The sequence below is a fragment of the Macaca mulatta genome, chromosome 12, assembly GCF_049350105.2.
Source record: "Macaca mulatta isolate MMU2019108-1 chromosome 12, T2T-MMU8v2.0, whole genome shotgun sequence".
Taxonomy (NCBI): domain Eukaryota; kingdom Metazoa; phylum Chordata; class Mammalia; order Primates; family Cercopithecidae; genus Macaca; species Macaca mulatta.
Genome location: NC_133417.1, coordinates 102,379,372 through 102,392,839, shown reverse-complemented (window position 1 = coordinate 102,392,839; position 13,468 = coordinate 102,379,372). Strand labels below are relative to the sequence as shown.

General features: G+C 45.6%; 1 long non-coding RNA gene across 1 annotated transcript; it reads right to left on the bottom strand.

The window, feature by feature from the left end:
- Positions 1 to 804: 804 nt before the first annotated feature.
- Positions 805 to 13,444, bottom strand: LOC144333444 (uncharacterized). Its single transcript, XR_013402097.1, has 3 exons — positions 13,364 to 13,444; positions 1,378 to 1,453; positions 805 to 1,291 (listed from the first exon to the last, which is right to left on the bottom strand). It is a non-coding gene; the product is annotated as an uncharacterized LOC144333444 (long non-coding RNA).
- Positions 13,445 to 13,468: the final 24 nt, after the last annotated feature.

Genomic DNA, 13,468 nt, shown 5'->3' with positions numbered 1-13,468 from the left:
CCTGCTTTGCCTACCTCACGGGGTAATTATGAGGGTAACATAAGGTCCTGTCATTAGGAAACAGCCTGTTATCCAGCATCAGTTCCATCTGCCTTCTTCCTGCGTGGCCCAAATTTTAGTTGGTGTTCTTGTATGGCTTGGGTTTCCCTTCCATACTAATCAGACGACTTCGCTTTCATTTACTTGTTTCGGTGATAGTCATCAAGTCCAGACTTCTTGTTCTCTCAGTTTGTTCTCAGGTCTTAAGGTTTGTACGCCGATAGTTTTCCTGCAAACTGTAAAGTGAGGATAGCAATACTACCTATTTAATATAGTTTGGGAACAGTAAATTAGATTGTTGATTAAATGTAGTCAGATATTTGTGTGGCACCTAGTAGATACTGGAGAAGTGAGCAAAAGTCTTCACTGTCACAGAGCTTATATCCCAGTGGGGGAAAGAAACCAATTAGTTTATAGTACAATGGCAGCTTGTTATATGTCCTGGAGACTAAACAGTAAACCAGGGTAAGGAGATGAAAAGGGAGGAATATGGTAGGGTGCTGTTTTATATAGGGTAGTTAAGAGGGGCTCTGAGAGGATGACACTGAACAAAAGCCTAAAATGAAGTGAGGAAGTGAACTGATTACTTGGGAGAAAATGACTTTCAGGTGTGTGGAACAGCAAGCGCAGAGGCCCCAGGCAGGAACAATCTTGGCATGCTTTAGGAAGAGCAAGGAGTTTGGAGCACAGTGAGAGGAGGAAAGTGGTAGGAAATAAGGTCAGAGAGGTAGGTAGAGCTTTATCCTAGTGCCACGGAAGCCATAGTGTGCTACCAATTTTTTATTGTATTCTAAGTTCGAAGGAAAGCCATTAGAGTTTGAGAGCAGAAGAGTCACTTGATCTGATTTACATTTAAAGCAATATTCCAGCTGTTGTGTCTATGATTATTTTCTCCTCTTGCTTGGTTCATTGCAGTCACCCTTTACTAGATACTTTGTGGAGTAAATTGAAATCATCAGCTACAAGGTTTGTCAAACATTTTGCAGTACAACACATGATGTACTTGTAGATTGAGGTGGTTCTGTAGCTGCATGGACAATTCTGTATCAATTACTTTCAAATACACAATCCTTGCTCTTCTTTAAATCTTAAATATTTCCAGTATTCAAGTAAGGTCTTCTTTAAAGTACATTTTCAGGCCAGGGACAGTAGCTCATGCCTGAAATTCCAACACTTTGGGATGCTGAGGCAGAAGGGTCGCTTGAGGCCAGGAATTTGAGACCAGCCTTGGCAACGTGGCGAGACCCCATCTCTACAAAAAAAATTAAACAATTAGCTGAATGTGGTGGCACACGCCTGTAGTCCCAGCTACTGGGGAGGCTGAGGCAAGATGATCACCTGAGCCCAGAAGTTTGAGATTGCAATGAGCTGTGATCATTCCACTGCATTCCAGCCTGGGTGACAGAGCGAGACCCTGACTCAAACCAAAAAGAAAAGAACATGTTAAATGACACCAAGGGGATACTATCTGCCAATTCCAGAATATGGGAAATTCTATAGGACAAGTCACCCAGTTTATTCAGTGAGAAAATATTAAGTAAAAAAGGAAGGGGAGGGGGAGACAGTTGTAGATTTAAAGGATGTAAAAGGCTTTATTTTGATTTTGTTTTGCGCAAACTAAATATAAAAATATATATATGAGACTAAGAAATTTGAAAGCTGGATACTAGATGATTTTAAGAAATTATTGGCCGGCTGCGGTGGCTCACGCCTGTAATCCCAGTACTTTGGGAGGCCGAGGTGGGTGGATCAAGAGGTCAGGAGTTTGAGACCAGCCTGACCAACATGAAGAAACCCTCGTCTCTACTAAAAATACAAAAATTAGCTGGGCGTGGTGGCACATGCGCATAATCCCAGGTACTCAGGAGGCTGAGGCAGGAGAATCTCTTGAACCCGGGAGGTGGAGGTTGAGGTGAGCCGATATTGCGCCATTGCACTCCAGTTTGGGCAACGAGCAAAACTCCGTCTCAAAAAAAAAAAAAAGCCTTGATTACATTGTTAGTAAGGACTGTGTTACGATTATAAACACGTTTACTGATTGATGTCAAATTCACTGTAATTGTAGAACTAATTTTTTTAGTGGGCATTTTGCCCTACTGTCTATATGATGACATCTTTTTTGAGCAGCTAAATTTTAAATTGTATATACTTTATTTTGTGAATACTTCTTGAATGTGCTAAAGGTTGAGCTCTATGGTAGAGAGGGTTTTCTGGCTGGGCAACAGTGGTTTACGCCTGTAATCCCAGCACTTTGGGAAGCCAAAGCAGGTGGTTCACGAGGTCAGGAGATCGAGACCATCCTGGCCAACATGGTGAAACCACGTCTGTACTAAAAATATAAAAATTAGCCGGGTATGTGGTGGCACGTGCCTGTTGTCCCAGCTACTCAGGAGGCTGAGGCAGAAGAATCACTTGAACCCAGGAGGTGGACGTTGCAGTGAGTCAAGGTCACGCCACTGCACTCCAGCCTGGGTGACAGAGCAAGACTCCATCTCGAGAAATAAAAAATAAAAAAATTCAATTCAGGCCAGGTGTGGCTCACACCTGTAATCGCAGCACTTTGGGAGACTGAGGCAGGCAGATCACCTGAGGTCAGGAGTTCGAGAACAACATGGTGAAACCCCATCTCTACTAAAAATACAAAAATTAGCTGGGTATGGTGGTGCACACCTGTAGTCCCAGCTACTCGGGAGACTGAGGCAGAAGAATCGCTTGAACCCAGGAGGCAGAGGTTGCAGTGAGCCGAGATCGCACTAAGAGAGGAGACCACCCCTCATATCGTCTTATGCCCAATTTCTGCCTCCAAAGAAAGAAGAAGTAAAAAAGGCAGAAATGAAATCCACAGGCAGACAGCCCGGTGCCACACCCTGGGCCTGGAAGTTAAAGATTGACCCCTAACCTAATCGGTTATGTTATCTATAGATTACAGGCATCGTATAGAAACGCACTGTAAAAATCCCTGTCTTGTTTTGTTCCAATCTAATTACCGGTGCATGCAGTCCCCAGTCACATGCCCTCTGCTTGTTCAATCAATCACGACCCCCTCACATGCACCCCCTTAGAGTTGTGAGCCCTTAAAAGGGACAGGAATTGCTCATTCAGGGAGCTCAGCTCTTGAGACAGGAGTCTTGCCAATGCCCCCGGCCGAATAAACCCCTTCTTTCTTTAACTCGGTGTCTGAAGAGTTTTGTCTCATCCTCCTACAGCGCCACTGCATTCCAGCCTGAGTGACAGCAAGACTCCACCTCAAAAACAAAATTAAAAAATTAAAAAATTCAATTTGAGTAGGCCAAAACTAGAAATTTCAGCAGAAGAAAATAAGATAATTAACTACCTAGGCAAGGCCAGAAAGGATGACGACATACTTAGCTTTCCAGATACAGAAATACTTTTTTTTTTTTTTTTTTGAGATGGAGTTTCGCTCTGTCACCCAGGCTGGAGTGCAGCAGGCTGGAGTGCAGTGGCGCGATCTCGGCTCACTGCAAGCTCCATCTCCCAGGTTCACACCATTCTCCTGCCTCAGCCTCTGGAGTAGCTGGGACTACAGGCACCTGCCACCACACCCAGCTAATTTTTTGTATTTTTTTTAGTAGAGATGGGGTTTCACCGTGTTAGCCAGGATGGTCTCAATCTCCTGACCTTGTGATCTACCTACCTTGGCCTCCCAAAGTGCTGGGATTCAGAAATTCTTTTTTTTTTTTGAGACGGAGTCTCGCTCTGTCACCTAGGTTGGAGTGCAGTGGTGTGATCTTGGCTCACTGCAAGCTCCACGTCCTGGGTTCACGCCATTCTCCTGCCTCAGCCTCCTGAGTAGCTGGGACTACAGGTGCCCACCACCACACCCGGCCAATTTTTTTTTCTATTTTTAGTAGAGAAGGGGTTTCAATGTGTTAGGCAGGATGGTCTTGATCTCCTGACCTTGTGATCCACCCACCTCGGCCTCCCAAAGTGCTGGGATTACAGGCGTGAGCCACCGCGTCCGGCGGGATTCAGAAATTCTTATGTCAGGGAACTCAGAGTAGATCAAGGAAACAGATTCTTCCTGTTTATATAACTAGCCTCCTAGCCAATCCTAGAATTCCTCGTTTGCAACTTCCTGCCACATACAATGGTCCCCTACAGACACTATGGCCTACATTGTCCTCTTTTTCTAGAAGGTCCTGTGTCCTATTCTCACCCCCATCTCCTCTATCATTTTTACCTCATCTGTAAGACTGATCTGGTGTTACCCTATCCAGGAAATCTCACTGTAGGAGTAGATTAGAGGTTACCAGGAGTTAAGTGAAAAGGGGGAAATGGGAAGTTATTGCTTAATGATCCCAGAGTTTCAGTTTGGGTGATTAAAAAAAAACAAAGTTTGGATAGAGGTAGTGTTGATAGTCGTATTAACAGTTTGAATGTAATTAATGCCATTGAATTATATACTTAAAATATTTAAAATGCATATTTTGTATTATACATACTTTATCACACTAAAAGGGAGGTGTGGCAGCCAGCTATAGCCCATGGGTTGGAGACTGCTGTCCATTATAGATTATGGCCCGGGTGTTCACTTACCTCTTTCTCCACTCACCTGAGGATTCCTGAGGCTATTTATGTTAATGATAATCTAATAGCCAGATTATCTCCAGTTGTTATTCTTGCCATCTAAAATAAAAGCCCCTCCAATAATCATTCTCCTATTTATCCTCATTACTATACAGCTCACTGCTTCTTTTCCACTAACTTTTTTCCTCTCAAACCTTTCCTTTGTGCCTTCTGAACCCCCTAATCTGTGATTCATAAACTTCCCAAATCCTCAAAATACATCTTTTGTTATAAGCATTTTTTCCCTTTGATTTCTCCTTTTATATTTCAGTTGGGGCATTAATTGATATTTTTCAAAATTACCTGTGTGATCAGATTCTATTCTCTATTAATTTTATTTCAGGAAAGTGGAGGGGGTCATGTGTCTTACAGAGTTCAGAACAATTTCCTTGGCTGACTCTTGGCACCCTGTGAAGCTACCCTGAGATTCCTCTCTCATACGAGGCTGCTTATTCTTTCTCAACCATAGGCACATTTTATCTCACACTGGGGTGAGTAGCGGGGGTGACAGACCACACATGCTGTTGAATATTTGGATATGTTTCTTTCTTCTGACCATAGAACACTGGACACCTGTCTGCCTTCTCCCAGAATTCAGACGTAGCTGAGAAAAGAGGCTTTGAGATGTCACGCTTCTCAAAGTGTGGCCACCTGTACAGTTATCAACACTTGGGTTCCACTTCAAACCTACTGAATCAATCTCTGGAGTTTGGGCCCACCACCTATAATTTTAAGAAGCTCCTCAGGGGATGCCCTTAGAGTTTGAGAATCACTGAAAAGGAGGTTCAAACACACACACACACAGTGCAACTCTGACTCTGCTTTCACACTCGGAGGCTCCTGGAGAGGCATAGCCATTGATAAACTACCATAAAGAAAACAATACATTCAAAATTGTTTTCAATTAATCACCATTCCAAGAAAGAAAGGGGTGTTTGGCTGGGCGCAGTGGCTCACATCTGTAATCCCAGTGGATCATGAGGTCAGGAGGTTGAGACCAGCCTGGCTAACATGGTGAAACCTCGTCTCTACTAAAAATACAAACATTAGCCGGGTGTGGTGGTGGGCACCTGTAGTCCCAGCTACTCAGGAGGCTGAGGCAGGAGAATCGCTTGAACCTGGGAGGCAGAGGTTGCAGTAAGCCAAGGTCGTGCTACTGCACTCCAGCCTGGGCAACAGAGTGAGACTCCATCTCAAAAAAATTTAAAAAGGCGGTGTTTGATAACCCTTGCTACCGAGGTACTTTAAGGCCAAGAGAACAGGACTGATGTCTCCTTCACCTTCACTCTTCACTACTTCTCTCAGATCATAATTTACCCACTCTCTCATGAAAACCCAAACTTTTTTTTTTTTTTTGAGACAGTGTCTCGCTCTGTCACCCAGGCTGGAGTGCAGTGGCGCGACCTTGACTTACTGCAGCCTCCACCTCCCGGGTTCAAGTGATTCTCCTGCCTCAGCCTCCTGAATAGCTGGGACTACAGGCGCGTGCCACCACACGCCTGGCTAATTTTTGTATTTTTAGTACAGACGGGGTTACACCATGTTGGCCAGGATGGTCTTGATCTCTTGACCTCATGAACTGCCTGCTTTGGCTTCCCAAAGTGCTGGGATTACAGGCGTAAGCCACCACGCTCAGCCAGAAAACCCAAACTTCTTTAAGGTTTAGATTCTTGGGGCACAGTGTCACCATCTACTCTATTTCTGTATCATTGTCCATCTCATGGAAGGCACTTTAGGACACCTGTAGAGGATGCTATGTTGGGCTGCCCAGATTCCTTCCCCTTCCCCTAATACTAGAGCTATTGGAAGTTCTGTGGGTAACAGCTCTCCAATGCATCCCTCTCCAGGGATTGCTTGTGGCTAAAAGACAGCTGCCTCTTCCCTCCTCCTGTGGAAGCCAAGATCCAAATTCTTGTTGATATGGGAGAATAAAGTTCCAACCCCTTTACCTCAATTCAGGACAACTCTGAAGGGACACCTCATCACCAGAGTTCCTCCATCATTGCTTTAGGAATCTGTTGTAACTGAATGGCAGTTCAACTTCCTCCTCTGCCCAACCTGCTGCCTTTACTCTCCCACAGGTGTGGATCCTTACAGGAATCTTCCAAACTTGTTTTTTTTTTTTTTTTTTTTTTTTTGATACGGAGTCTTGTTCTGTCGCCCTGGCTGGAATGCAGTGGCGCAATCTTAGCTCACTGCAAGCTCTGCCTCCCAGGTTCACGCCACTCTCCTGCCTCAACCTCTCGAGTAGCTGAGACTACAGGCACCCGCCACCACGCCTGGCTAATTTTTTGTATTTTTAGCAAAGACGGGGTTTCACTGTGTTATCCAGGAAAGTCTTGATCTCCTGAACTCATGATCCACCCTCCTCGGCCTCCCAAAGTGCTGGGATTATAGGTGTGAGCCACTGCGCCCAGCCTTTTTTTTTTTTTGAGAGGGAGTTTCGCTCTTGTCGTGCAGGCTGGAATTTAATCTCAGCTCACTGCAACCTCCGTTCAAGTGATTCTCCTGCCTCATCCTCCCCAGTAGCTGGGATTACAGGTGCCCGCCACCACATCCAGCAAATTTTTTATTTTTAGTAGAGATGGGGTTTTGCCATGTAGGCCAGGCTGGTCTCAAACTCCTGATCTCAAGTGATCCGCCTACCTTGGCCTCCCAAAGTGCTTAGATTATAGGTGTGAGCCACCACACCTGGCTGCAAACTTCTTTTTTAAAAAAACTTTTTATTTTGTTTTTAAGAGAGCTAGGGGTCTCACTATGTTGCCCAGGCTGGTCTCAAACTCCTAGGCTTAAGCGATCCTCCTGCCTTGGCCTTCCAATGTGCTGGGATTAAAGGCATGAGCCACCATGCTTGGCTGGATTCTTGCAAACTTCTTGCATGCAGATCTTCATCTCAGAGTTGGCTTCATGGGCAATGCAACCTGTGACAACGGGGATCCAAGAATTATCCAAGCAGATTCAAAAATGTGATTTTTAGATCTGGATCACCTGTTATCTAGCCAGCAATGAGGACTCTCTCACTGGTGGTAGGTAAAACATTAACAGCTTCTACTTAGATACTGGAGAAAGACAATGAAAGGCTGAGAGTGATTAATCCCCAATGTAGGTTAAATGTGAAAGCTGAAGGGCATCCTTGGCAGTATATAAAGAGTCTCGGGAGGCCAAGGCGGGAGGATCACGAGGTCACGAGATCAAGACCATCCTGGCTAACACGGTGAAACCCCGTCTCTACTAAAAATACAAAAAATTAGTCGGGTGTGGTGGCGGGCGCCTGTAATCCCAGCTACTCCGGAGGCTGAGGCAGGAGAATGGCGTGAACCCGGGAGGCGGAGCTTGCAGTGAGCCGAGATCGCGCCACTGCACTCCAGCCTGGGTAACAGAGTGAGACTCCATCTCAAAAAAAAAAAAAAATAAAATAAAATAAAAAATAAAGAGTCTCATCTCTGGCTGCTAGAGAGCAGAAAAAGCTGATGATTAGGACAAGGACCTTATATATATATATATATATATATATATTTGATTCCTTTAAAAATAACTTGCTGGGCATAGTAGCTCATACCCGTAATCCCAGGACTTTGGGAGGCTGATGCAGGTGGATTGCTTGAGCCCAGGAGTTCAAGACCAACCTGGGCAACGTAATGAGACATTGTCTCTAATTTAAATATTGTTTACATTTTTTTATTTTTAATTAAATTTAATTAATTAATTAATTTTGAGACTGAGTCTTGCTCTGTCGCCCAGGCTGGAGTGCAGTGGCATGCTCTCAGCTCACTGCAACCTCTGCCTCCCGGGTTCAAGCAATTCTTGTGCCTCAGTCTCCCGAGTAGCTGGGATTATAGGCACCTGCCACCATGCCTGGCTAATTTTTGTATTTTTAGTAGAGATGTGGTTTCACCATGTTGGCCAGGCTGGTCTATGAACTCCTGACCTCAAGTGATCCGCCCATCTCGGCTTCCAAAAGTGCTGGGATTACAAGTGTGAGTCACTGGCCGGGCGCGGTGGCTCAAGCCTGTAATCCCAGCACTTTGGGAGGCTGAGACGGGTGGATCACAAGGTCAGGAGATCGAGACCATCCTGGCTAACCCGGTGAAACCCCGTCTCTACTAAAAAATACAAAAAACTAGCCGGGCGAGGTGGCGGGCGCCTGTAGTCCCAGCTACTCGGGAGGCTGAGGCCGGAGAATGGCGTGAACCCGGGAGGCAGAGCTTGCAGTGAGCTGAGATCCGGCCACTGCACTCCAGCCTGGGTGACAGAGCGAGACCGCGTCTCAAAAAAAAAAAAAAAAAAAAAAACAAGTGTGAGTCACTGCACCTGGCCTGATTTTTATTTTATTATTTTATTTTTTTGAGATGGAGTTTTGCTCTTGTTGCCCTGGCTCTTATTGCTCTTGTGTAATGGCGCAATCTTGGCTCCCTGCAACCTCCGCCTCCCAGGTTCAAGCAATTCTCCTGTCTCAGCCTCCTGAGTAGCTGGGATTACAGGCGCATGCCACCATACCCGGCTAATTTTGTATTTTTAGTAGAGATGGGGTTTCTCCATGTTGGTCAGGCTGGTCTCGAACTCCCGACCTCAGATGATCCACCCACCTCAGCCTCCCAAAGTGTTAGGATTACAGGTGTGAGCCACCGCTCCAGGCCTGATTTTTATTTTAATTGAGACAAGGTCTCATTATGTTGCTCAGGTTGGTCTCGAACTTCTAGTCTCAAGCAATCCCTGCACCTCAGCCTCCCAAATTGCTGGGATGATAGATGTGAGCCACCACACCCCACCTAGGAGTTGGTATTAAGAGTAGCATGGCCCTAGGCCAGGTGCAGTGGCTCATGCCTATAATCCCAGCACCTTAGGACGCCGAGGTGGTCGAATCACGAAGTCAGGAGTTAAAGACCAGCCTGGCCAATATGGTGAAACCCCCGTCTCTACTAAAAATACAAAAATTAGCCAGGCGTGGTGGCATGCTACTGTAGTCCCAGCTACTTGGGAGGCTGAGACAGGAGAATCACTTGAACCTGGGAGGTGGAGGTTGCAGCGAGCCAAGGTTGTGCCACTGCACTCCAGCCTGGGGAACAGAGCAAGACTCCATCTCAAGAAAAAAAAAAAAAAGAATCACTATTACTGCTTTTTCCATTTGCCTCTGACTTCTCTGATACGGCTCAGCTTGGTACTGGCTGTCTTTTACAGGCCTTGGGTGAAAGTGGCAGATGCAGCTACAGAGATGAGCTCCATGATAGCAATGGGATGATGAGGTCCCACCATCACTACTTGCCCTCCTTAAGTAGTGTCAGTTTGGACCTTGTTTCCTACTTTAGTGATGCTTAACTGTCAGCAGCAAGGTGGCACAATTAGCATAAGGTCAGAATGGTTGACCTGCAGAAATACGTGATTCATACAACTGGGTATCCTTAGAGGCAAGATTGATGGGCAGTCTACAAGGGTACTGCTCAATCTATGCAACCAAGATAAATAAATATGAATCATCAGGAGGCTGAAGGCATTTGTCCCAATTAAAAAAAAAAAGTCATCTTCGGCTAGTTTCCAGACCTGAGGTAGTTTTCAGACCTAGAAATTTGAGTTCAGGTCATCTAATTGAAGGAGAAGCTAGGTCTCCAGGAAGGATTGTTTAACACTACAGTATTTGTTTTGTTTTCCTTTTTTCTTGTTTTTGTTAGTATTTGTTAATGATTCCCTTAATACTTCTCCAAAGGGAACTTTTGCTCTGGTACCTATACAATGGGAAAAGTGGAATAACCAAATATTTTAAGACCTGTGGGACACAAGGTCCAAATTGACATTGTTATCCAAAGTGTCATAATATCCTATTAGAGTGGGTATATATAGGGGCCGGGTCACACATGAAGTTCTCACCCACGTCTGGCTCACAGTGGCAAGGACCCACCACATCTTATTTCCCAAGTTCTCGAAGTTGGTTAAGGGACTCCTGCCTGTAATCTCAGCACTTTGAGAGGCTCAGGTGGGAAGATCACTTGAGGCTAGGTGTTCGAGATTAGCCTGGGCAATACGGCAAGATCCTGTCTCGACAAAAAATTTAAAAAGTAGGCAGGTGAGGTGGCTCACGCCTGTAATCCCAGCACTTTGGGAGGCCGATGTGGGTGGGTCACTTGAATCCCGGAGTTCAAGACCAGCTTGGCCAACATGGCAAAGCCTTGTCTCTACTAAAAATACAAAAATGAGCTGGGTGTGGTGGCGCACATCTATGGTCCCAGATACCAGGGAGGCAAAGGTTACAGTGAGCTGAGATCGCGCCACTGCACTCCAGCTTGGGTGAAAGAGTAAGACTCTGTCTCAAACAAAACGAAACAAAAAATCAAAAAGTAGCTGGGCATGGTGGTGTCCACCTATAATCCTAGGTACTCAGGAGGCTGAGTTGGGAGAATCACCAGAGCCCAGGAATTTGAGGCTGGAGTGAGCCACTGTACTATAGCTGGGGCGACAGAGCAAGACCTCATATCTAAAAACAAAGCAAAACTAAACTAAAGAAGTGGGCCTGTGGGATAAGAACTATGACATTGGGATTTATTAGGGAAACTGGCTCCTGCAATTTTGGAGACTAAGTTCCTTGACAGGCCATCTGCAAACTGGAGGCCCTGAGATTCTGGTAGGTCAGTCCAAGTCCCAAGGTTTAGACCAACGAAGACAATAATGTAACTCAGTCCAAGGCCAAAGGCCTGAGAACCAGGAGGAAGGTGTAGGGGTAGGGTGCTGCTGGTATAAATCCAGGATTCCAAAGGCTGAGCAGCTTGGGGTTGTTGTCCAAAAACAACAATAGAGGAAGGATGGATGTAGCCAGCGTTGGCGCATAAACTGACATTTTCACCTTTTCTCTGCTTCTGTTCTTCCTGGGGTCCCCATCAGACTGGATGGTACTTGGCCACACGGAGGGCGGATCTTCCCTACCTAGCCCACTTGTACTCACACGCTAATATCTAGAAATACCCATACAGACACACCACAAAAATAGCTTTACCAGGTTTCTAGGTATTCCTTAATCCAGTCAAGCTGACACTTAAAATTAACCATCGCATTTTTTTTTGAGACGGAGTCTCCCTTTGTTGCTCAGGCTGGAGTGCAGTAGCGTGATCTCCTCTCATTGCAAACTCCCCCTCCCGGGTTTAAGTGATTCTCTTGCCTCAGCCTCCTGAGTAGCTGGGATTACAGGCACATGCCACTATGCACAGCTAATTTTTGTATTTTTAGAGGGGGTTTCACCGTGTTGGTCAGGCTGGTCTTGAACTCCTGACCTCCTGGTCCACCCGCCTTGGCCTCCCAAAGTGCTGGGATTACAGGTGTGAGCCACCACGCCTGGCCAAAAATTTTATTTTATCAAATTTATTCTTTTACTGATGCTAATAAAAATCAGTGGTGGCTCACCCCTGTGATCCCAGCACTTTGGGAGACTGAGGCAGGAGGACTGCTTGAGGTCAACACTTTGGGACCAGCCTGGGCAATATAGTAAGATCTCATTCTACAAAAAACAAAATATTAGCTGGGTATGGTGGCCCATGTTTGTGGTGCTAGCTACTCTTGAGACTGAGGCAGGAGAGTCTCTTGAACCTTAAGGTCGAAGTTAAGTTGAGCTGTGATCAAACCACTGCCCTCCAGCTTGGGCAACAAACCAAGACTCTGTGTCAAAAAAACAGAAAAAAAATCCTTTGTGTCACCTGATCCAAAGAAGGGAGTCTGTGAGAGGGAAAGAGGGAGCAAGGCTGCAGGTCAGGAGTCACCAGGGACAGGTTATCTTAAGCTCTCAGTCCAGCGCCATTGTCCATATATCTCCCACCTACCCCTAGCCTCAGGAAAATGGCTCCTCACTGTACCCAAAGTAGACATGGGGTCTTTCTGCAAGAGGAATACACCCATACCATTTTCCTCCCTTCAAACGACCATAATGACCCATGGTATGGTTAGTATTTGGGTTGTAGGTTTATCACATGGCGAGGTACTCCTTTCTTTGTGATGGCTCTAACCTTGATAACTACCTGTTTTCCTGGGCTGCTTCCGGGACCCATCTTTCTGAGCCTTTCTTTTTCATTGTCGAAGTCCAAGATCAGTGTGACGGTACAAGGTTATGATATTTTAATTGATGTCTAGGAAAACAGAATGCATTCTGATCTATTAAAATTCCTGATTTAGGAATACCGTCTACGATTTAAGAGAAACATTTAATGAATGTTAATAATGACGATGAGTGGTTTTCTAAGAACCCATAAAGTTAAAAGGCTTTAAAAGGGTGGTAAGATTCTCACTGTGCAACTCAATAACGATTTGTGAGGCTCAACGAAATTCTTACCCAAATTATTTGCAATTATTAAACAGAAATAATGAAAAATGACCTTGAATTACAGGGCGAGAGATGAGACTGTTAAGACTGTCTTTGTAACTAAGCACTGTAAAGACTGAGACAGCTGCAAGGTGAAGTTTTCCTCGAGTTCTTCTGGTGAATTGTGGGAAAGGGATTGAACGTCTGAGGTCTCTTCCAGCTCTGAAACCGCAGTGTTTCGTACAGTGTTCATTTTTTTTATGGGAGGGGTCTCGGGGTCTTGCTCTTTCGCCCGGGCTGGAGGTTGGAGTATAGTGGCGTGACACGATTACGGCTCACGGCAGCCTTGAACTCCTGGGCTCAAGCGATGCTCCCACCTCAGCCTCTAGAGTAGCTGGGACTCAGTGTCTGTTCTTAACTCCCCTCGTAGAACCCACTTTCCTCCAGGGCAAAGTTACTCACTTAAGGACCTTACGGCTTAGCCCGAGGATTTCCTGGGTCACCACGCAGGCGGCTTCAGGTCCCAACCGTGACTCCTCCCCCACCCACAATGCACCTCGCGGTTCC